The 26042-nt window shown below is 40.6% G+C and overlaps 1 protein-coding gene across 1 annotated transcript in view; it reads left to right on the top strand.

The window, feature by feature from the left end:
• Nucleotides 1-26042, top strand: part of MGAT5 (alpha-1,6-mannosylglycoprotein 6-beta-N-acetylglucosaminyltransferase) — a 325022-nt gene that overhangs the window by 157794 nt on the left and 141186 nt on the right. The window lies entirely within an intron of this gene.

The following is a 26042-nucleotide window of genomic DNA, read 5'->3' as shown; positions in this document are numbered from 1 at the left end:
ACAGGGGTGGTTTTGGGAAGCTTGAGTTACACCAAGTTGCAGTTGGTATTTCAGTCTCTGAAACCATAACATGACAAAGACTCCCGTCCTGCATCCAAGTTCTGCTTAAGGATAAGGGGGGATGAGTTGGATAGTTTCATGACTTTCTTCCAAATAGTAGGACTCTGTGGGTTTATGATTTGTGGTGAGACCTCAAAATGACTGCAACTTTATTTGAGAGGTAGAAAGCAAGGCAAAAGCCTTTGGAGGCTAAGAGTGGTTCATCTAGTAATATTTGGCAGCCTCAAGCATGCATGTTAGTTCATATTTGAATTTTGACTCTTAAGAAAAATACTGTGATCTTTGCCATTTAGTCCAAGAGATGGGGTGGAGGAAGGAGGGAGTAGGAAACAGACTAAATTCATTAAATTTCATGCGGCATGGTAGGCAGAGCCGATTGTACTTGAGTTGCTGTAGTTTTCTGTATGGCTGTGTTCCAGCAAATTGGATGGACACATAATAGCTAAGAAGAAAAACATCACACAATTTTGAAATCCACCACTATTGTATATAACTAGCTGAACCTGGGAGTCAGTTTCTGGAATTTGTGGGTACTAAATAAGCACTAAATATTAAATTTCTTGGGCTTTTATTGAGGGAGTGGCTGGCTTATTCAGTTTTTCTGATTTCCTGTTCTTAATATCCTTGGCATCAAGTTTTCATTGGTAGAAGGTTAAATATTCTTTTTTCCCCCCTTTGCAGCATATGACTAGAATTGAAGGTTCTTTTGCTTCCTCTTTTTTTTTTTTTTTTGTCCCTCTTTTGTTTGTCCCTTTCACTTTTTGGATTTAATTTTAATACTTTAAAGAAAAACCACTTATTCTTTATAGCGTATATGGAAGACAGACAAAAATAGAGAATCTATACAGCTGACCTTATTCTGTACATTTTGTAATCTAGTTCATGTAACCTCTTTCTTCCATTACTTACTGTACCTTGATAAAAGAGACTTGCGATTGTGTTAAGAAAAGAAAACAAAAATATGATTCAAATTGTGAGCTGTAGAATCCCAAAAAGGGAAGACAGATGAAAAGGGTCATTTCTCATAATATGAAGAAATTATGCTTTAACATTGCATAGATTTGTAGTTCTTTCTGAAAACACATTGTAGGTTAGGGGCAGAACTTCCAGTATGGTGGAGGAAGTAGCTTGGCAGATCTTCTCCAAGAAAAATGATCATGAAACTGGACAGATTTGTCAAATATAACCATCTCAGGACTTTGGAAATTGATGAAAGGCCTAGCCGAGTTGAGAAGTGATCACTCACAGAAAATTCATGAACTTTGTGTAAGAACATTGATGGTTGAGTTGATGGCCTTTTGCCTGAAGTTGCTGCTATTCTCGACCCCAGCTCCTCAGGGTACTTTCTAGCAGAGCAGGGCGAGCTGAGAAAGCCAGCAGATTCATTGACAGAGAGGGAGTTGACTTTATTTGGAGCAGAGAATAGCAAAATCCCATGTCCACTCAGTAACAGGTAGTGATCTTAGGGAACAAATGGGAATACCTCTGGCTTAGCTAAATTGAGGTTGCTTTCTGGTTTGGGGCAACTAGTGAACAAGAAGACTAGCCAGATACTTAGTATGGAGATCTGGGAAAGAAGATAGGCCTAAGTATCTTCTGTAAGCTCTTCACTAATCTGTGAAAGAGAGAGAGGGCCAACACTATTTGCTCTTCCTTAGCTGACTTTGAACTTGTGTCCACATACAGAGGAAACACAAGTGGACGCAGCAGAAAATAAAAGCCTGGAAAAATTTAAATATTGCTGAATATTGAGTGTGCTACTGACAAACCAATCTCAGACCAATACGGCTGACTTCTAAGCTGTGTGGACACAGGGGTGATCCCTAAGACTCTAGGCTTAAACATTTTAAAAACCAAGAATTAAAAACCTGAGCGCCCACATCTATCTCAACAGCCAACTGCCGTGGAGGAAACTCATTCCACAGGTTTAGTCTAGGTAAATTGCTAAACAGACAAAAAAAAGAGCAACAACTCTGGGGTTGGAGTGAAGATCAGAATTCAGAGCAGCTATAATATATATCCAAAATATTTACTTTTAGCAAAAATTTATGAGACCTGCAAAGAAACAGGAAGTGTTGAATACTCGGGGCGGGGCGTGGGGGAAGCAGTTACTAGAAACTGACTGTGAGTGGGCTGAGATCTTGAAGTTAGTAAGGACTTGAAAACACCCTTTAGAACTATAGGAAGCTGTGTTTTAAAAATTCAAGGAAAGTATGATGACGATGACACAGTAGTTAGAGAATCACGACAAACAGAGAAAGTATAAAAAAGAACCAAGTGGAAATTCAAGAGTTCAACAGTAAAATAACCGAAATGAAAAAATTCACCAAATGGACCCATGACAGTATTTGAAATGTCAAAAGAAATAATGAGCGGACTGGAATGTAGAAATTATCCTATCTGAAGAATAGAGTATAAAACTAATGATGAAAGTAGAGTCTCCAAGACCTGTGTGAATCCAAGTATACTAATATATGTATACCGGGGGCCTCAGAAGAAGACGAGAGAAAAAAGGGAGCAGAAAAAACATTTGAAAAAATAATGGCTGGAAACCTACAAGATTTGATAAAGACCAAAACACTCAATAAACCCATAGTACTAAAACACAGAGATTCATATATAAACACATCATAGTCAAACTTTTGAAAGACAAAGAGAAAACTTTGAAAGCAGTAAGAGAAAACAACACATCCCGTCAGAAACAGTGGTAACTAGAAAATAGTGTGGTACAAAGTGCTGAAAGAGAAAAACCAAATAATTCTACTTCCAGCAAAACTGTCCTTCAAGAGTGAAGGCAAGGGGGAAATATGCTCTGGCAAATGAAGACTCCGATTTGTTGCAAAGTAGAGCCACCTTACATGAAAAACTAAAGGATGTATCTTTTACGCTAAAAGAAAATGACACCAGATGGTAACTTGAATTCACACAAAGAAATAAAGAGCACCAGAGAAGGTAAATCTGTGGGTAAATATAAAAGATTATGGATGGAGCTGGGTATGTTTTTCCTTCTCTTAACTTGTTTAAGATTCTATTAAAAATAACTATAACATTGTTGGGTTTAAAATACACATTGTGATGTATAAGTTTAAACATTTGTATTGGAAAGAAGAAAGGTTCCAATCAATAACATCAGGCTCTACACTAAGAAACAAGGAAAGGAGGAGCAAAGTAAATTCAAAGCCAGGATTCTAAGCAGGATTCAAGAAATAATATAGAGTGGAAATCAATGAAATATAAATCAAAACAATAGAGAAAATCAGTGCAACTAAAAGTTGGTTTTTTGGGAAGATCAAGAAAATTGACAAACCCTTAGCTAGACTGATGAAAAAGTAGATAAGGTTACCAAAATCATAAATGAAAAGGGAACATCACTAATGACCTTACAGAAACTTAAAAGAGTATGAGGGAATACTATGAATAAGTTTATGCCATCATATGAGACAATTTTGATGAGATGGACAAATTTCTAGAAAGTCACAAGTAATCCATATGACTCAAAACTATCTGAATAACTCAATAACAAAGAAATTGAATTAGTGCTGAAAACTCTTCCTACAAAGAAAAATCCAGGCTTACATGGCTTCATTTGTGAACTCTATCAAATATTTAAAGTGGAAGCAATACCAATCCTTCACAAACTATTTCATAAACTACAGGAGGAGGGAATACCTCCCAACACATTCTGCAAATCCAGTATTACCTGGTTAGACAAAGACATTACAAATAGACTATAGATTATGGACTCCTATGAACACAGACACAAAAATCCTTAAAATCCAAAAACGTCAAATCCAGCAACATATGAAAAGGATTATATATCATGCCTAATTGAAATTTCAGGAATGCAAGGTTAGTTTAACATTCAGTAAATATTAATATAATACACCATATTAATAGAACAAAAGAAATCACATATCTTAATAGATTTAGAAAAGCATTTGAGAAAATTCAACATTGACTCATGAAAAAAAAAATTCTCAGCATAGTAGGAAAAACTTACAGGTAACATCATACCGAATAGAGAAGAACTGAATGCTTTTCCCCTGTCAGGAGAAAGGCAAGGTTGGCAAATTTTTTCCAGTAAAGATTTAGAAAAAATAACCTAGGTTATAATAAAATGGTCAAGTCCCTACGTCTGTTATTTTCTGTTTATCCAAATTGTTTAAGTTCATATAAGCAATTATTTTCTTTTAGAGTATGAATGTGTATGTCTTTATATGTTAATGTTGAATTCTGTGTATAAATAATATAATTGAAAATTTAGCATTAGAATATTATTTCCATTTGTAGTAAGTCTTGTCTCTATTTTTTTTTTTTTTTTTTGCCAGCCCTAATAATGCTCAGAGAATTGCAGAGCTATTTATAAGGGAACTGGACATGAGGCAAATCAAATTCTGTTGTTACAAATCCTCATTTATCAAAATTTAACATCCACAAAATAAATTTCTGGGTTTCTAGATCTTGGAAGCTATTTTCATTGTGACAAAAATCAAGGACCACAGATGAGTTTGGATGGTCTCTAGGAGTCTGTTTCAGTTAGAATGTTATCAGAAGTACACCAAAGAACCGAATCCGGGCTGGGAGTAGGGAAGGGATGGTTTTCCGTGGTGCTGGGCATGGTTGGTTGAGTGTTCATGTGTGGATGGGGGCTGTTTGTGTTTGATTCACAGGGGCCATGGGCTGGAATTGGGGCTAGTTGGGTGTAACGTGTAAAAGCTGAGATGGCTGCAAGGCAGCAGGTGTGAGTACAGGTTAAAGCTTGAGCTTCCTCTGAATGAGGAAGGCGGAAGAAGAATGGAATAACAGTGACATTTAAAAAAAAATGGTTCTTCCCCCTTTTCTTTGAAAGAGAGATGTCCTCATTTGAGAATAATATTTTTACCCAGGTCTTTTTTGACATCACTTTTCCATCTTGCCCAGAAAAACATGAGCTTGTCATTTCTTCTTCTCCCTCTGGGGGTTATATTTGACCTTCCCCAGTAGCAGCACCACCATCACTATCTTTAATTCACAAAAGCTGTTATCAATTGTGTGAGGAGGTGTTCTGTTACTCGGGGGAATACAAAAATAGACTGATACATGGCCACTGACCTTGCAGAATTTAGTCTTATGGACTTTGCAGTGTTTCTGAGTTATGCTTATGTACACACACACACACACACACACACACACACACACACACACCAACTAGAGTACAAGGCGGACACAGGACAGAGTTTTAGATGGTGTGGTACAAACTGAAAACTTTATAAAAGTTCACAGGCTACCTGCTGGTACCTGTTTGAGCTGAAGTATTCATGTGAAGTTTCACATAAAGGCAGAGTTTGAGTTAGACCTGCAGAGTGGGTCAGATTTTGAAAGTTACTTACATGACCTTCATTAAGCTGAACAGGTGGAAATAAGGTCTATATGTAAACTTCTGTAGCTCTTTGATTTTGTTTTATTTTTAAAAATGGGATGCATCCGCGTCAGGATCTTATTCAGCTTGATGAGCTACCAGTCTTGATAAGGGTAGGTGCACACTCTGTTCTGATCCACAGTGGTAGGGCCCAGCCAAACAGGAGGAAAAGCTAAAGGAACTTGTAGAAATTCTTTCCCTCTCTCATCTACTATTGAGATAATATTTAGATAAACATCTAATATTTCTCCCCTCATCTTTTATTAGGAATTTCAGACTGGGTGTACAGGCTCCATTAAAAAAAAGGGGGGGGAAAGAAAAGAAAGAAAGATACCTCTTCAAAGCTGTCTTTCTTTAACCCCATAATGTCTGACCGAAAACGTCCTCGGGCAGTGTCCCCTTCCTACAGCAAGCACTCACCCCCACACATAAACCTTGTCTCTTCTCAGTATACTCCTCCCTGGCTTTCCTTTTGCCATTCATGGAACTGTGGGAATAGCTCTCATCTGGTATCATGCAATTTTTGTCATATAGTTATGGAAGTCATTAGTGATTATTTTATAAAATTTTTATTATCTTTAATAATATCGTCTTACTCTTATGATTCTTGGGAGTTTCATTCTGGGAAATGAGACATTTATTTTTTATGTTGCAGGAATCCTGGCTTTTACTCTTGTATTTTATTATTTAAATTCTTTTTTAAAGAAAATTCTAGTACGGTTAACATACAGTGTTCTATTTCTGGTGTACAGTACAGTGATTCAACAGTTGTATTCATTACTCAGCGCTCATCACAAGTAGTGTTCTCTTAATCCCCATCACCTATTTTGCCCATTCCCCCCACCTACCTCCCTTCTGGTAACCATCAGTTTGTTCTATTTATAAGTCTGGGTTTTTTTTTTTGTTTTGTGTTGTTGTTGTTGTTGTTGTTTTTTGGTTTGTCTCTTTTGTTCTTTGTTCATTTGTTTTGTTAAATTCCACATATAAGTTAAATCATATGGTATTTGTCTTTCTCTGACTTATTTCACTTAGCATCATACTCTCTAGATCTGTCTGTGTTGTTGTAATTGGCAAGGTTTCATTCTTTTTTATGGCTAATAGTCAATGGTGCATGTGTATATGTAACATATAGTGTCATATATATAACGTGTGTGTGTGTGTGTATACAAGAAACACTTGTTTCTTGTCTTCCTGATACTAGCCACTGAGACAGGTATGAGGTGATATCTCATTGTGCTTTTAATTTGCCTTTCTCTGGTGATGAGTGATGAGCATCTTTTCATATGTCTGTTGGCCATCTGGATGTCTTTGGAGAAATGTCTGTTCATGTCTTCTGCCCATTTTTAATTGGATTATTTTTTGTGTGTTCTTGTATAAGTTCTTTATATATTTTGGAGATTAGCCCCTTATGGGATATGTCATTTGCAAACATCTTCTCCCATTCAGTAGATTATCTTTTTGTTTTGTTGATGGTTTCCTTCACTGTGCAAAAGCTTTTTATTTTGATGTAGTCCCAATAGTTTATTTTTGTTTTTGTTTCCCTTGCTTTAGGAGACATATCTAGAAAAATATTTCTATGGTTGATGTCAGAGAAATTTCTCTGTGTGTTCTGTGTTCTCTTTTAGGACTTTTATGATTTAGGGTCTCACATTTAGATGTGAGTTTATTTTTGTTTATGGTGTAACAAAGCGATCCAGTTTCATCCTTGCTTCCTTTGTCATAGATTAATTGACCATATAATTGTGGGTTCATTTCTCAGCTCTCTATTCTGTTCCATTCATTGTGTGTTTGTTTTTTTCCAGTAAGATATTGTTTTGACTACTGTAGGTTTGTGTAGCATATCTTGAGATCTGGGATTGTGATACCTTTTCTTTTTCAAGATTGCTTTGGCTCTATGGGTCTTTTTCAGTTCCATACAAATTTTAGGATTATTTCTTGTAGTTGTATGAAAAGTACTGTTGGTGTTTTGATAGGGATTGCATTAAATCTGTGGGTATCTTTGGGTAGTATGGACATTTTAACAATATTTGTTCTTCCAGCTCATGAGCATGGAATATCTTTCCATTTGTTTGTGTTGTCTTCAATTCCTTTCTTTAATGTTTTATAGTTTTCAGAGTACAGGTCTTTCTCCTCCTTGGTTAAGTTTATTCCTAGGTATTCTTTTTGGTGGAATTGTAAATAGGATTGTTTTCTTAACTTCTTTTTCTGCTACTTCATTATTAGTGTATACAAATGCAATGAATTTCTGTACATTGATTTTTGTGTCCTGCAACCTTACCAAAGTCATTCATCAGTTTTAGTATTTTTTCAAGATGTATTTATTTGAAGGGAGGAAGGGGTGGAGGGAGGGGGAGAGAGAATGCCAAGCAGACTCTGCACTGAGTGAGGAGCTCATTGTGGGACTCGATCTCAGGACCCTGAGATCATGACCTGAGCCAAAACCAGTCGGGCACTTATTCGATTGCATCACCCAGGCACCCTAGTTCTAATAGTTTTTTGGTGTAGTCTTCAGGGTTTTCTTTATATAGTGTCATCTGCAAACAGTGAATTTTACTTTTTTCTTACCAATTTGGTTGCCTTTTATTCCTTTTTGCTGTCTGATTGCTGTGGCTAGGACTTCAGTACTATGTTGAATAAAAGTGGTGAGAGTGGACTTCCTTATCTTGTTACTGACCTTAAGGGAAAAGCTCTGTTTTTCACCATTGGAGATGATGTTAGCTGTGGGTTTTTCATATATGGCCTTTTTATGTTGAGGTATGTTCCCTCTAAACCTACTTTGTTGAGGGTTTTTATTATGAATGGATGTTGTACTTTGTCACATGCTTTTTCTGCATCTGTTAAAATGATCATACACGGTTTTTATCCTTTCTCGTGTTGATGTAATATGTAGTGATTACCTTTTGATCTGCAGTTATGAGGCAGAAGTTACTTTTAAATCCGTATATGTGTTCTAGTGAACAGAATGAAAGTAAAGTGAGATTAACTCCTCACAGTACTGGTTATTCACCGTAACTTTTGCAGGAAACTACTCCCTGACCTTTTGGTTAACCTCCCTATGATTGCTAAAAAATGAAAAATTCCTAATTACTCCTATTTCCCTCGCTTAGACTATCTTCTTTTTTCAGTACCTATTTAGGAGCTTAGTTTGAGAGGAAGGAAGCCACATACTACAGACAGGCTGAGAGAAATCAGGGTCGCATACTATAAATTGAAGTCAAGTGATTTCTGTCAAAGGCTATGGACAGGGAGGAGTGAAATCACAGCCTTGCCTCGGTAAGTGTCCTTCGGGTGATTTTGTCCCAGGACTGATGACTCTTATTCCATGCGTGGGGCTCCATTTTAGAGCGAAGGCTGTTATTTAAACCCTTGTTCAGCTTTAGGCCAAGCACCGTAAATACTCCATTAACTAGTCCACTCCAAATACGGGACATCTAGACGCAGTCAGTAATCGAGAAAAACACTTTACCAACAGGTCGTACTTAACTCTGAGATGCCAGTTTCCAGAACAGAGATTAAATGTCAGTTCTCTCCATGCTTTTGTAACCAGTGTAAACTGAGGGAATCCCCAGTGAAGCAGGTAATATGGAGGCCACGGAAGGTACGATTATTTGAGGTGCTTTAAGATGTGTATTGGAGAATAAGCCTTTCCTCCTCCTGAAGGTGGTTTGGCAAAGGGTTAATAAACAGAGATTAGCAAAGGAAAATAACATTCCTTCATCTGTATTCCTCAATCACACAGAAAGCGTACATTTTTAAAGCAACTTAGCTTAATTTTTATGTGAGAGCAAAATTATGTATAATGCAAAGCACAGATCTTAAGTGTACCATTTGATGAGTTTTGATAAATGTGTACATCCGTAAAACCAGCACTGCAGGCAAGATACGGAACATATTCATCACCCCAGAATGTTCCCTCATGCCTCCTTCCACTCAGTCCCCATCCTCCCATAGGCAATCATTGTTCTGATTTCTATCACCATAGATTAATTTTGCCTGTTCTTGAGCTTCATAAAAATGAAATCATATAGTAGAAACATTTTGTTGTGTCTGGCTTCTTTCAGCGTAATATTTTTGAGATTCACCCATGATGCTGTAGGGTTTTTTTTTAATCGCAGATAGTGTTCTACTTTATGAATATAACATAATTGATTTATCTGTTTTCCTGATAATGGACATGTGAGTCATTTCCAGTTTTGGACTAACATGAATAATGCTGCCAGAAATACACAAGGCCATCATCTCTTCTAAGTAGTAAACTATATTCCTGTAAGTTCATAATTTCCTCTTATTCTTTTAACATCTGTCGGATTTGTAGTAACATCCCTCTTTTAATTGCTGATATTAATCATGTATATTTTCTGTTTTTCACGATCACCCTTGCTAGGGATTCTACATTTTATTCATCTTCTCAAGGAACCAACTTTGGCTTTGTTAATTTGTCTCTGAGTCAGGATTAAATCGGAAAGGTAGAACACTTGGAGGGGATGTGTGTGTGTGTGTGTGTGTGTGTGTGTGTGTGTGTGTGTGTGTACGTACGTGGACACATTACTGTGTATATTAAGGGGATTCATTAAGGACTTTGACCTTACACAGTAGTGAGAGCTGGTTTAACAGTTTCTGTAAGTCTTTGTGTCTGACACTGCAGCTTGAAATCCACAGGCCAGGCAGCCAGGAAGCGAGAATAAGTAAGAACCTCCTGGAACCACAAGGATAAACTGAAGCCCATGACGACAGAGTGACACCCTTGTGTTTTTGGTTTTTGCCTCTGACCTCGGAATGTGGATGTTCTCCAGAAGCTGGGGCCATTTACCTTGAAATGAAAGAGATTTGGAAAGGAAGTAATCATCACTACTCCACTCCCCAGATTAGAAAAAAAAAAATCTGTAAACAGTAAGACCGACCGAAGGACTCCATAGGAAAGGGTTTGACAAACTTTTTGCATAAGGCGACGCTGCCATTGTAGTACGGAGCCGCCAGAGAGGAAGCGTAAATGGCTTTATTTCAATGAGGCTTATACAAAAGTAAGCATTGGGCCGGATTTGGCCTGTAAGCTGTAGCTTGCTGTCCTCCATGGTAGAGATTGCGATTTACTTTTTCAATTTCTCATGGTCTACCTGGGGTTAATACTACATTTAATTCCATTACTCCTGTATCCTTTGTCCTATTGTTAAATAATTTACATCTACAAATGTTTTAAACCTCACTATACCGTATTATGACTTTTATATTAGTCAATCGATAAAGAAATTAAGGGAAGGAAAAAACGGTAGTCTTTTATATTTACCTCATATTAGCATTTATGATGCTTTTCTTTCCTTTCTCCAGTTCTAAATTTCCGTTTGAAGGCATTTCCTTTACAATGTGGAGAACTCTTTTATTTCTTGCCATGCAGGACTGCTTGCTGGTGGTGAATTCTCTCATTTATTTATCTGAAAATGGCTTTTTCTGGGGCCAGCGTTTTTCAAGGACAAAGATACAGAATGGTGGTAGAATATTCTAGGTTGACAGTTTTCTTTGAACACTTCAGAAATACTGTTTCTTTGTTTTCTAGCCTTCATCTTTTTCTGATAAGAAGTCAGGTGACATTTCTGTCTTTGTACCCTTTTATGTAATGTGTTTCATTTTTTTCTGGCTGCTTTCAACATTTTATCTTTGGCTTTTAGCAGTGTGATGCTGAGAAATTTAATTGTTTTTGTCTTTATATTGCTTGTGGTTCACTGAGATATTGGATCTGAAGTTAATGTTTTTTCACCACATTTGGAAACTATTTGACCATTATTTCTTTAAGTATTTTGTTCCCCATTTTCTCTCTTTTCTACCTCTGGGCATACATTTAAACAGAGTTTAGCCTACATGATATTGTCCCACTTTGCTCATTTTTCTCCTCAGTCTTGAATAATTTCCATTTTTTTTTCTAGTTCATTGATCCTTTTTTTTGCATCTCCAAACTTTAGTTAATTCCTTTCTGTGAATTTTTCATTTTAGATGATGAACTTTTCAGTTGTGAAATTTTTTTTTAATGTGTTCCTTTCTTTGTCTTTAGTCATATTTATAATAGCTGCTTTAGTTTCTTCGTCAGTTGCCACATTTACATCATCTTGGGATATATTTTTATTTATTGTTTTTTTTTATTTTGTTTCACATTTCCCTTTCTAGCTGTGTGTCTGTATTCTGTTACCTTCCTCTGAAGAATATTGATTTTTGTTCTAGCAGGCAGTTAAATTACTGACTTACTACGTTGAATTTGCCAAGCTTGATTTTATAGTTTGTTGGGTGTGTCTGTTTCAGTTTTTGTCCTAGTCCTAGGAAGTATTAAATCCTAGGGCTGATGTGAGGGCTTTTTTGGGGTATCATCTGAAGACCTGAAATGTTAACCAAACCTCTCTGCATTGTTAGGATTCAAATTCAGACTCCCCTGCAGTGAACAGCAGCTCAATCTTTGAATGCCCTTAGAGCTTTCCATGGAGTCTCTCCTGTGAATGCTCAGTTACGGGGTCACTCAAGGATTTCAGGGTCATTTATATGCAGATTTTAGGGCTCCTCTTATTTAACTAAATAAGACGATATCCCTCCTTCTGGGAATATCCTGTGTCATTTTCTAGCCACCCTGATTGCCCAAACTTAATTCTAAGACTGTAGCCTTTTGCTTACCTTCTCGTCACGCCCGACCACCCAGCCAGAGAGTCCCCATCGTGGGCAAAACCATATAAATGTGGCTGTCCTCCAGTGCAGTGCAGTTCACTTCTTTTGAGGATCAAATTCCTTATACTCTGTGCCCATTTTCCTTCTCTTCATTGTCTTGTTATTAAGTATTATCTGTAGGAAGATTAGGCCAGTATAAGTTTCTCTGCCATTGCCACCAATATATAATTTCTCAGCTTTGTTTTATAAAGAATCCCAAATTAAATTGATCACATAGTTTTTGTCGAAGTAGGACAGTTGAGCTGTCTGCCCCAGCCAGCAAACAGTTTGAGGTATTTCCTATGGCTGCTCTTTCTCCTGCCCCTCGGTATTTATGCCAGCTCTTTCTTGCTTTTGAGACAATAACCACCGTTTCTAGTCGGCAGAGAGCGTGTGCTCTCCCTCTGCCCTTGGCAAGGGGGTGGGAGGTGGGATCAAGTGAGTGAAGTTTGTTTTGGGTACTGACATGGTGGGATGAGTCTTCCAAAGGAGAACTTCAGGTAGTAATCCCACTACCCGAGGACAAAAACCCTCCAAGAACTGACGTAAAAACTAAATTCCAGTCTAGGAACGGACCACTTCCTGAAACAAATTCCCAGTCATTTCAAAACCTTTGTGTTTCATACTAGAAGGAATCTGCATTCACGTAATTACCAGCCTTTTCTGTTGAGTAGATGAATAGCATTTCAGGGTAACACTTAAAACATTTAAGAATATGTACATTAGTCTCTCAACTTCTGTAAGCTAAGTATCATTGTCCAAATTGACATGGTCTTAACACCAGACATGTATCCTTTCCACGGGAAGAAAAACCTGGTAGGGGCCAGGAGAGATAAAAGGAATTAAGTTAAAAGCCTAGTTTGAGAGACATCTCTAGCAAGCACATATCCAGCAGGCAAAGCATGTAGGTTTCATGCCAGTGGGCTAATAGATTTCATGCCACTTTGGGTAAATCAAATGAGACCTAAAAATTAAGCAGCTCTCAGCCTTTCTTTAAACTTACACTCAAGAGTTTGATATACTTGTAAGTGTTCTCAGTATTCTGGGACTTCAGCTTCTTTTTTTGATTATCATTTTTTTTTTCTAGTACCAAAAACTTATCGGGGTGTCATCTTAATTCCAAATTAACTTACAGTTTATTTTTCCATGCTAAAATGGGAGAAGAGAGGCTATAACCAAGCCACCAAAAAGAAAAAATGAAAACCTTGGTTCGGATGAGAGTGAAAACAAAAATTTATCTTGATCTCCTATTAAAAGAATAATCAAAATACTTCATTGTTGCCTGTAGATTTCTTGGGTGGCCAATTAGAATCTCTTTTCTTTACCAGCAGCTGCATAAAGGCTTGTGACAGGTGATTCAGAAAAGGGACATTATGTGATGTGAAAAGAACTCACCTATTTTTGACAGTTTGTACAATTTTTTCCTTTGTTTCAACAAACACATACGCACACACAAACTGTGTATATATTTTTCAGTTTCCTAACAAAACCCAAACTCCAAGCACCTTTGGCAGTTTGAGAGGAACAGTCAGAAATATGTGTGCTTGAGTCAACTGTTGTAGGAGAAAAGTAGAACCACTTGTAGTTGGAGGGGATAAAGAGAGGGACACGTGCTCCACGTCCCAGGGGCAAGCTGCTGTTCTTGGAGATCGGTGCATTATGTTTCTTTTCCTCTCCCAGTAAACCCTATGTGACAAGAGGACAAGTTAAGGAAGGCTGTGCCCTACCTTGCTTATTGGAAAAAGAATAGGTATAAAAATTGCCTTAGGCCCCCAACTTGAGAATTTGAAAGTATAATATTGAATTTTTAATGACTGCCACTGACTTCCCAGTATATTTTCTTAAGCATAAATTGATGACCGAGGATGCACCAAAATCTGTCAGTACTGTATCTTATTTTGAAAAATATTATATACAGAAACTTTTTTCTCTGAGAATATGACACCAGTATAACTTTTTTTTTCTTTTGTTTTTGATGTATAAAACTAGCATTCTTCCAATTTAGTGACTGTTATGCCCATTTATTGTAACTGGATATGTATATAATACACCCATGTATAATATTTTATGTCCCTTATATTGTTAAATACTGAAGTGGTTTTTTTTTTTGCAGAAGAAATTATAGCAGAAATTAAGTATAAACTTAGAGAATATGGCATTTACATAGAAATGAATACATGTAGATTTATGCATAAAAAGAACTCTGATTATCCAAATCATATTGCAAACTCGGTTTTCTTTTCTTTTTTTTTTTTTTTTAAAGATTTTATTTATTTATTCGACAGAGATAGAGACAGCCAGCGAGAGAGGGAACACAAGCAGGGGAAGTGGGAGAGGAAGAAGCAGGCTCCCAGCGGAAGAGCCTGATGTGGGGCTCGATCCCAGAACGCCGGGATCACGCCCTGAGCCGAAGGCAGACGCTTAACCGCTCTGCCACCCAGGCACCCCTGGTTTTATTTTCTAATCCCAGAGCTATTAGAATATATAGTATATGCTGTTGTGCTATTTATTTTAAAAGACTTGAGTTTTCTCCTTCCATAAATCCAGAGCATTTTAATCACTGACTGTATCTCACACTCTCCCAAACATTGTGACGTAAAATGAATCAAAGACGGGCAACACAGACACCAAGCCTATACAGACACTAGGACAAGTGTATTGAACAGACGAATTGCATGAATGAGAGCTAGTGTGGGTTATTTCAGTGTGTTGGAGACAGTCTCTCTTTCTCATGGCTTTGTCGCCCTCGGCATTCCACATTCAACTTCGAAGGTCACTCTAAGGGTGCCACGAAGCTGTAGATGAACACCAGGCTTGGTACCTGGCACAGAAGTGGTAACCCAAATGGAGAAGGTTTTGCTGACTCTATTTATTGCATGAGGAAACATAGACTCAGGATGGTATAGAACTAGGCCAGGTTATCAGTGGTAGAGGGATAATCCCTGCTGAGGTCTCTTAGACAACCCTTCCAGGCCTGCCTTTTATAGTACAAAGTCTTTACTCCCCTTTTCTACCATTTCCCAGGCTGGGGTTGGGTGTGGTCACATACTTGAGAATACCAACACACAGGAGTACGGCTCTGTCTTGGAACCTTAAACTGTGCCACCTGCAGGAGCGGGTTATATCATGGTCGAGAGGGCATCCAGCGTGGCAGCCTTGAGGGAGATGGCATTTTGAGAGAGGAATGATCTATCGTTTGAAGATAGGACAGGTTGTTACAGCTTTCTCACTTGAGAGCCCGATGCGCTATCCTCTTGGAAATACATGTGAAAATTTGCAAAGGATTTACCACTTACGTACAAAGTAGGCACCAGTGAGAGTTTAATTAAATGAAAATAACATTTTCAAGGGCAATTTAAGAAAGACATTAGAAGCTGCTACCAACGAAAAGAAGGGGTTGAACATGGTCAACTATCTTTATAAACCCTGTGTTGGAAAATGTCTTGAGCTTCCTGACCGGTGAAAGGCACATTTTGACTCCTTGATGCCTTACTTGAGGTATAAACTCTATTCATGAGGACGTTATGCAGTAGCAGCTTTTAAAGCGCACATGGTCAAATTTTTATCCTGCTGTGGTTGGTGCCCTCTTTTTTTTTTTTTCTTTTGATTTCGCATTTTTCAGCCTATAACTTCTGTACTCAGACACTCTCAGTTACTTCCCCAGGCCTTTCTCCACAGCTACACAAGTGTGTGCGGCCACCCTCTTGTTCCCTGCAGTGGCAAATTGTGTTCCTAAGCTGGGATTCATGATTTTGTAGCCTGACATGCCAGCTTACCTTTCCAACCTTATTTCTTACCCCGAGTCTTCTGCTTTGGCTGCCTTGGCCCCCCTCCACTCTCCCCACCCGCTCAGACGTTGATGACTAATTGGTTACGCTTAGCCACTGGGGGTGGATATGTTTTCTCAGTAGAACACTCTGGGAGTTGGAGTATAAGATAAAAAACCATTTTCCGTTTCTGGCCTTTCCTCTTCTTCAGTGTCCCTACCTTATTTTAACATTTACTGTTTTCTGGTCCCTCACAGTGGCTGCCCATAAGAATCACCTGAGGTGAAGGGAACGTGAAAAGGGGCAGTGGGTGAACCACTCCCCAGACCGTTTAAATCAGAATCTCGGGAGGGTGGGGTACATTTTTAAAAGCTCCCCAAGTGATTTTAATGTACAAAGAGGATCAAGAAGGCCTGATTTGTTCTGTGACCTTGGCCAAGTTACTTCATCTCTCCGGGCCTCAGTGTCTTCTATGAAATGGGGATAACGTGCATTTATCGCTTGGGGTTCCTGGGAGGATGATGTGTGACATAATGCACGGCAATGAATTACAGAAGGAGGGTGGAGTCGGTACTCTGTCTGTGTTGGCTCTTGCTGTGCCTGTTCCTCTGTGTGCTTAGCTCTCACATTCCCTCCTGAATATTCCTAGTTGTCCTTTGAGGCCCGACCAAAATATCACTTGGCTGCTGATTCCTTCAGGTACAGACTAAGTTGCTGTAACAAAGAGACCCAAAACGACAGCGCTCAAGGAGGCAGGATGGCTTCTCTTTGACATGATAACCCACTAGCAAGCAGTCCAGGCCTGCCCCCGCATGGCCCTGCCCCCGCTAAGCCGCAGGAGAGGCCCTAACAGGTTGGCCGGGTGTTCAGCTCAATGTTACGGTGGTGTGAGGGGCGATTAGAGCTGGGAGGGTGGCAGATGGGCCGCGAAGTCCAGCTTCTTCCTCTCCTTGCCTGCGTGTCTGAGGGCTGTGTTGCCGGAACTTACTGTGTTGCACAGTGTGTGAACTACCCTTTCTGGCGTGCAAGTGTGCAAGCTTGAGTTACATTCTAGACTCCCTCAAGGTAAAGGTGGGTTTGTGTTCCTGTGTACCCTTCTCTAAAAGCATCACAGACTTGGTCATGTAAGTACAATATTTTGTTGCATGAGCCTGTGGCAGGCTTTTTTGTGTTTTGTGTGGTTTTGGGAACAGCTTTATCGAGCTGGAATTCAGACCATGCAATTCACCCATTTAAAGTGTACAGTTCTGTGGCGCCGTGTATATTTATACATCACCATAGTCACTTTTAGACCATTTGTATCACCTCAGAAAGAGATCCCGTTCATTTTCACTACCCCCCAACTCTCCTTCCCCCAGCCCTAGGCCACCACTCATCTCCTTCTCTCTGGGTAGATCTGCCTCTTCTAGACATTTCATACACATGAAACTATATAGTATGTCGTCTTTTGTGACTGCTTGCTTTCACTTAGTTTAGTGTTTTTAAGGTTCATCTATGTAGCATGAATCTATGTCATTACTTTTTACGGCTATATAATATACTCAATCACATGGATATGGCACATTTTGTCTATCCCTTGATTAGGGTTTTTCCCCCCACTTTTGGCTCTTCTGAATAATGTTACTGTGAACATTTGGGTGTAATTTTTTGTGTGGACAGAATGTTTTCATTTCTCTTGGTTGTATACCTGGGAGTGGGATTGCTGGGTCAGATGGTAATTCTTTTTCTAACTTTTTAAGGAATTTCCAGCCTGTTTCCCAAAGTAGCCACACCATTTTAGATTCCCACCAGCAGGGTCTGAGGGTTCTGATATCTGCACATCCTTGCCAACACTTGTTACTCTCTGAGCTTTTGATGATCTCGCTCTTTCCCTGGAAGAGATACTGATGTGGTAACCCCCTGTGGTTTTGATTTGCATTTCCCTGATGACTAATGATGGTAAGCTTTCTTCTTCTAGTGAATGACAGGTTTTCTGCCCACTCTGCATATGTGCTCCTAGGTGTGTGATACCCACCCTCTTTTGCTTGAACATTCCTAGAAATCGGATATGCTTTTATCAATAGGAATGCCTGGGAGGTTATCAGAATGGCGGGGTGATGTGTGTGTATGTGTGTGTGTGTGTGTATGTGTGTGTGTGTGTGAGAGAGAGAGAGAGAGAGAGATTATAGACTCTGCCTCTCATACTGAAAATCTTAATACTAGGTTCCCTTTTTAATTCATTTTTCCAAGAACCGAGAAAACCTTATTAATGCTGACTTAAAGCTTTATTTGGCAGATAATCCAGGAAAAAAAAAAAAGGTGAGGGATGGTATGACAAAAGGAAGCATAAATAATCCAGGGTTATTTGGCTGTTACTGTTTTCATAGTCCTTACAAGTTCATTCTTTTTGCGTATTGATTTCATTCTTGAAAAGTACACAGAGAAACTGTACCTTGAATATGATTTCCTCGTTGACTTCCGTTACGTCCACAGTATTTGTACATGGGCAGTACTACAGCTCTGGGTGCTGAGCAAGTCCACGAGGCCTTTGGAGGTGTAGAGAGGAGTGAGAATCTGTCATTTCATCCTTCGGAGTTGACTCTTGAGATTCCCTGTGCAGAACATGAAGGTGGTGGTGATGGTAGTGGTGTGTTTTTTGTTTTTGTTTTTGTTTTTTTTAGATTTTATTTATTTATTTATTTATTTATTTATTTGAAAGAAAGAGCGGGAGAGAGGAGAAGAGCAGAAGGAGAAAGACAAGCAGACCCCCCCACTGAGCGCAGAGCTGGATGTGGGGCTGTATATCACGACCCTGAGATCACAACCCCAGCCAAGATTGAGAGTGGGATGCTCAACCCACTGAGCCACCCAGGCGCCCCAGCGGTGTGCCTTTTAAAACCTACAAACAGTGTGCTGGAGATCATCTTGACTAGAAGACAGAGGCCTGGGTGGAACGTGCAGAATGCCTTGTATGTGGGAGATACTTCATGAGTTTTCTATTATCCGTGAATGAATGCAGCACCTCATTTCTGTAAACCTTGGTTTTACAAATCAGAAACAGTCAACACTTCGCTAATAGGGCTTCAGAAGTCACTTGCAACCTTAAAAATTTTTGGTGCAATGATTGTATTTCTAGCTTCCTAGGTTAAAAATACATACATACATACATACAAAATACAATTCTTTTCAAGGTGCCTAGTATCTGTCCCTGGGGGTCTGTGAGGGAATTAAGCCCATTACCTGTTGTTGGTCCCCAGCTCCTCTTGGTGGGCAGAGAGCTTCCTGTTCCTGTGAACCCTGGGACTGGAATGACTCAGTTATAGAAATTAAATCACTTTTTTTATAATGCAAATGTAAAGTGGCCCTAAATGAATATTTGCCAAGCTGAGAATGACTGGTGAGGTCATTTTTAATGGGAGATTGTATTTCACCATGGCTGATTTCTGTCCGATTTATTGCTATTAACTCCTGAAGCAAGGCCAGCTGATGGAAGTGCTGGCAGGAGTCTCGTCTCCAGTCTCCAGGCTGAGCACAGAGATGGGGTCTGTTCCCAGCTGGCGCAGAACAGCTGGGCCACTGGTGTGCACACGTGGGCGCTCAGCAAGGGCCATCTGATAACAGGGGCTGCATGTTCCTATCAGGTGTTTCTAGAGAAACACTGCCTTGTCCTACACACAAAATGCAATCACTGGATACCCTTTATCTTTTGAGAGGAAATATGTGTGGGGTGCCTTTGGGTGGAATCGAGCCCTCGCTCCTGAAGATGATTATCTAAGCTACTGGCAAAGGAACTGGACCAGGAGACGGACCTCAGATCCTTCCCTAAAATTTCCTGGGGTGGACAGATGGTCATGTTGAGGTTTCTGAGATTTTTTTTTTTTAAACTACCGTTTCTGCTTTTTTCTTTCTTTTCTCTCCCCATCCCTCTAAAGTAGCTATGAGGGAATCAGATGCCCTTCACCTATCAGATGCATGTTCAGTTCTAGACACAAAGTTAATGGTATTGTTCTACAAGCGTGTTCTACTGTGTTCTACACTTGAAAAGTGCCATTTCTAATACTAGTCATCTTTGCTATAATTAAAACATGGAAAAGCGAGCCTTGACAAAGGAAGCTCCCTTCTTGGGAGCTTTCACTCTGAAATAACTATCTTCTGTGTGGGGCTCACCTATGAACACCTCTCTGTCTCTCTCCCTCCCTCCCCTCCACCTCCTCACTTTATCATCATCACCCAAGGTCATGGACTCAGGCTTCTTACGTGGGGTGCCCCCTAGAAGCATTAATACAATCGAGATTAAGGATGACACTGGACTACAGCTTCTTTTTTTTAAATTTCTAGATATCAGGGCTCCTGGGTGGTTCAGTTGGTTAAGCCGCTGCCTTTAGCTCAGGTCATGATCCTGGAGTTCTGGGATCGAGTCCCGTATCAGGCTCCCTGCTCAGCGGGAAGTCTGCTTCTCCCTCTGACCCAACCCCCTCTCGTGTTCTCTCTCCCTCTCTCTCATTCTCTCTCTCTCTCTCTCTCAAATAAATAAATCTTTAAAAATAAATAAATTTCTTGATCTCTTTTGTTCAGCAGTAGGGAGTAGTTATCATTAACTTTAAAGATTTTATTTATTTATTTATTCAACAGAGATAGAGACAGCCAGCGAGAGAGGGAACACAAGCAGGGGGAGTGGGAGAGGAAGAAGCAGGCTCATAGCGGAAGAGCCTGATGTGGGGCTTGATCCCATAACGCCGGGATCACGCCCTGAGCCGAAGGCAGACGCTTAACCGCTGTGCCACCCAGGCACCCCTATCATTAACTTTAAATAGTTAGTATAGGTGTTTCATGAGGCTACACAGTAAATAGTTGGTGTTTTTAAAGACACAGGACAGCCTGCCTCTCCGTGTATGTGTGTTGAAATGGGCAGCTAAAAGCTAAAGGTATCTTTGTACGGTACCCAGTGGATCTTGTATTTGACTTAAAATGCATCAGGATAGTTCACTTAAAATACTCTCAGATCAGATCTCACAAAACTTTTATTTTTTTATTTTTTTATTTTTCTGTATTTTATTTTTTTATTTAAATTCAATTAATTCACATAGAGTGTATTATTAGTTTCAGAGGTAAAGTTCAGTGATGCATCAGGCTTATATAATACCCAGTGCTCATTACATCCCATGCCTGCCTTAATGTCCATCACCCAGTTACCCCATCCCCCCACCCCCTCCCCTCAGCAATCCTCAGTTTGTTTCCTATGATTAAGAGTCTCCCTCTCTGATTTCATCTTGTTTTATTTTTCTCTCCTTTCCCCTATGATCCTCTGTTTTGTTTCTTAAATTCCACATGAGTGAAATCATATGATAATTCTCTTTCTCTGACAGACTTATTTTGCTCAGCATAATGCTCTCTAGCTCCATCCACGTCATTGCAAATGGCAAGATTTCATACTTTGATGGCTGTGTAGTATTCCATTTTATATATATATCACATCTTCTTTATTCATCTGTCGATGGACATCTGGGATCTTTCCATAGTTTGGCTGTTTTGGACACCGATGCTATAAACATGGGGGTGTAGGTGCCCCTTCAGATCACTGCATTTGTATCTTTGGGGTAAATACCCAGTAGTGCAATTGCCGGGTCGTAGGGTAGCTCTATTTTCAACTCTTTGGAGAACCTCCATACTGTTTTCCAGAGTAAGCCTTTCTTTTTAAATACCAGTAAGGTATGAACACTGGTAACTCACGTGGGGGTAGGCCACATCACCTCCCTGCAACAGAAAGAACTCTTCTTTCACTGCCGTGCCTTCCTGCCATTTTTCCTCATGTGGGTCACAAATCCCCGCAGCTCTGTTGGTGTGTAATCCCGAACTTGGCATTCTTGGTGCAGTGATTCTGAGTGAGGTACTTTCTTCTGTGGTACTTTCTCCCCTCTCCCCTCCTCTGGAACTTGAGCTTTTCATCCCTTTGCTACATTTGTTCGTTCATTTGATGAAAAGAATAGTCTGGAGCTGGTGTGTGGCAGGTGGTGTGTTGGGTGCTGGGCCCCAGCACAAGGGGGCCTGTCCTGCCTTCCAGGTGGGCTCGGCTAATGTGTGTCTCGCTCTGTTGTGTGAGGTCCCTCCTCCCACACGCCACGATGCGCTCCGTGAGGACACAGACCACGTCTCGTTGCAAGGATCTGGCCTTGACATTTCAGCACACAGCAGGCAGCACATTCTTGGTGACGTGGGCTGAGTTTGGAGGTGGATGCTGAGGATTTTAAAGTTTCTCCTTTCCAAGCTATAAGACGAGGTAACTGCCTTTCTTTTCAGGAGGGTACGGTTAATATAAAACGTGATCATGTATGTGTCCGCCCCCTTAGAAAGGCAGGTAACATCTCAGGGGAAGTTATCACCCACCTTCGTTTCCTGGTCCACGTTCCTGTTCTCATCATCTCTGAACCCATCTGTACCACTGGCGTCTGCCCACCCCGCTCTCTCCTTCCTTCCTCAGAACCGGGGGAAGCATGAGTAGATAAATCCTCTGTGTGTTGGGGCACCTGGGTGACTCAGTCAGTTAAGCATCTGCCTTCGGCTCAGGTCATGGTCTCTGGGTCCTGGGATCGAGCCCCGCATTGGGCTCCCTGCTCTGTGGGGAGCCTGCTTCTCCCTCTCCTCTGCCCCTCCCCACCCCCTGTTCTCCCTGTCTCTGTCTCTCTCTCAAATAAAATCTTTAAAAAAAAAAAGAAAGAAAAAAAGAAAGAAAGAAAGAGAAAGAAAGAAAATGCCATTGTCATTCTCAGCACGTCCCTCTGTCAACATGTGTGCACACATGGGGACTGTCTCCACATGGAGAACTTGACTGCAGCCTTGGCAGGAACACCTGCTCTGTGTGTGTTCATGAGCTCTTCTGTCACTTCTGATGCTCCTGCACACGTGTTTTTCCAGAGTCGGTAAGAAAAGTGTTTTCTTACATTAAAGCCAGTATTCGAGCCCCTGCTGCACTATGTGGGTCCAGATGACTGATAAAACAACAGGATTTGCACACCAAGGCAGTGTGCCGTCTCTGTAATACCTGGTTGCCTATGCCGTAGAATCAGTGCAGAGACGAAGTTTTTGGTGAAAGACACAGCTTGGGCCGGTTGAAAAGGGTAAGGGGCGAAACGGAGTCTTCAATAGCAGGAAGCGCTGAGCGTCTTTGCTTCTGTCAACATCTTTTTTCCCCCTTGCCCTTTCACCATTACCAAAAAAAAAGACATTGGAAGAATGTTGGGTGAATGGTAGGGAGAAGCTTCTAGTAACATACTGTGGCAAAATCCAGTCTCCTTTTGAAGGGGCTTAATGTACAGTAAGCTAAGTCTTCCCTGAAAAGCCGTAACATTAATCTTTTTTGGCCTGAATTTTTGCTTTTTAACCGGCCTTCAAACTGGAGGCTCTTCTCTAGGTAGCAAAGACTTCAGTGTGCACAGTAGTACTAATAAAGACATTATTTACTGAGTTTTCGTCATTGTGATGGAAACAAAATGGGGAGCTGCCCCCTGAGATGTGCTGAAACTCCTCAGGAGGTGGGAGGTGCTGGAGGGTAGTGCTCAGTTTACTGGCAGTGAGATTACTGGTGGTCAGATTCAGGGAGCAGCTCACCCCTCCCTGGGAATGCTGGCACTTCCTGTTTCCCCCTTTCACAGATGCCTCCTACCCCAGAGCCTTAAGCCATTTAACTCCACTTCTTGGACGTCATTGTTTATTCAAACTCATCACTGTGTAACTAAAGGGAGAGAAAATTGGTCATAAATTAATGGCACTGCCGAGAGAACCCTGTTGGATTAGCTGACAAGCTGCCAGGTAGAGAAGGAAAAACCTGGGTCTAGCACAGGTCTCTGTGCTCAGTCTCGTTCTCCCTGAGCTGAAGAGTCAGTCAGGGGAGGTGGAGCAGGCCCAAGATGTGTGTTTATTCAGTGAGCCAGCACTTACCGAGTGCCTGGTGATAGGGCGGGCAGATGTAACCTTCCCACAACATCCTCATCCTAGAAGGGGAGATGAGCCATGTGGAGGAAAGAATGGGATTTCTCACAGCCGTGGGAGAGATTTGAGCAGGAAGACAGCACTAAATCCTAACTAAATTATGGTTTGGCATGGGAAGGAGGGGTTAGGCCTGTTTCTTAAGGAGGTGAATCTTCAACTGGGTTGTTAAGAAGGAGTGTTAACCAGGTGGACAAAGGGTAGGGGTAGGGGCCGAGGAATGCCTGCAGATGTCCTCAAAAAAGTCATTTCAGCAGGTCTTTGCAAAGACTGGGATCCTTATTTTGAGACTCTGTTAGCATAGCAAATATAGGGAGTCCGTGTCTATTTTTGTAAATAAAGTTTTATTGGAACACAGCCACACCTATTTGTTCTCCTATTATATGTGATTGCTTTCCTGCTACACCCAGAGTGGCATAGTTGGGGCAGACACAATGTGGCCTGCCACACCTCAAATATATACTATCTGGTCCTTTGCAGAAAAGGTTTGCCAACCCTTGGCATAACAGATTGTTATTCCTTGAAAGTCTTTTATGAAAAGGACCTGCGCTGTCAGCGACCAGGCTTTGATGGCAGGCCTTCCCAGACTCACTGGTTTATTTTACCAGCCAGTGATCTCTCTTCAGTCCATGCTACCACACCTCCAACTCTGTAGTCTCTAGTTTCCATACTTTCTGGCTCTGAATGCCTGGAACTAGAATAGTGCTCAGAGTGTGGAGAGGAAGGGGGGCATTTCTCCCTAAGCCCCCCTTCAATGTCCCATTACCCCAACGCCAAGCTGTGTCAGATTCTGCTTACTTTCTTGGAACCTGTGCTGCTTATTTGCTTGGTAAATTGTTGCCAAGCAAAATCCGAAATTAAAATACGGTCAGCAGTCATTGAAAAGTATCTCTGTTCTTTGGGGAGGCATCTGTTAGTGGGTTCTGGAGCTCGCTGTCCCCTTACAAGTGAGAGAGAAGGCAGTGGGGGCTGTAGGGAGATCTACCACCTCAAGCCTGCATTCATTTCAGAAACACAGAGGAAGCATTTCTAGAAGATCTGTGCTTTTGAAATAACTGCTCTCCTAGATAAATTGATTGTAAGTTGTGTGGAATTACATAGCAAATGCCAACTTTTTAAGTACCTACTACAGTCTGTGGTCAGAGTCAGCTATGGACAGTACCAGACTAGACTTTTTTACAAATATTAACTTAGTAAGAGCTGGATGAAACAGAGATGCACCTCTTTCAGTTTTACAGACGGAGAAGCAGAGGCTCTGACAAGCTAAGTGTCTTCCATGTTAACTACTAAATGACACTGCCTGCAATCCATGATAAGGAGGATATTGATTTTATGCTCTAGTTATCCACATAGCAAGTAGAATGTTCATGAAAACGCCGAATCAAGAGGTGACGAATCTCTGTTTCAGACTGTCAAAAGAACTAATTTTCAAGGACAGGTACAGCTTTTGTTTTAGCCCCAGCAGCTACCAACCTTGTTTAAATACCACTGTCAAATGATACTGTAGCTTGGGATCTAATTTCTCATGAGCACTTTGTATAGAAAACTGTTGGCAGTAAGTAATGGTGACATTTTCCAAGCATGTCTGGAAAATATTGTTGGTCCCCGAAGAGAAGGATGTAGGTTTAGAGTTGTCCCAGTTTCCAGCTGAAATGATCATTCCTAAACATCAGTCTGATCTTAACCATTCCCTTCTTAAAAGCATTCAGTGCTCTGCTGTGCTCTTAGCTTAAAGATTAAAGTCTTTATTAGGGCGCTTGCTGGAGGCCTTTCCAGTTTGGGCCCTACCTGACCATTTCAGTACCTCCCACTTTTGCATTCCACTCACAGTGAGTCCCTGCCTTTGGAGCCTCCCCAGTTCCTTCGACCCCATCTCTACCTGACCCCTTGACTGATGCACTCTTGCTTCATTTTCTCATCTTAGCTGAGATGTCACTAGATCCAGGAAGCCTTCTTTGAGCCCAGAGACTGGGGTGGGTGTCCTTCCCTTGGCCCACCCTAACATAATGTCTATTACACTGTTGTTCAGTGGTTTACTTATTTGTCTACTGTCTACCACTAAACAGGTAAGCTTTTTAGTTTCTTTTTTAGTTTTGACTCTGTCAGCAAAAGGAATAGGAATCCACTTGAGCGAACTAATAGAAGGGGAGTTTATCTGTGAGGAAGTATTTGAA

This window comes from Ursus maritimus, unplaced genomic scaffold (genome assembly GCF_017311325.1).
Source record: "Ursus maritimus isolate PB19 unplaced genomic scaffold, ASM1731132v1 scaffold_1, whole genome shotgun sequence".
Classification (NCBI taxonomy): domain Eukaryota; kingdom Metazoa; phylum Chordata; class Mammalia; order Carnivora; family Ursidae; genus Ursus; species Ursus maritimus.
Note: the sequence above shows the minus strand (reverse complement) of the source record. Positions and strands in the feature narration are given on the sequence as shown.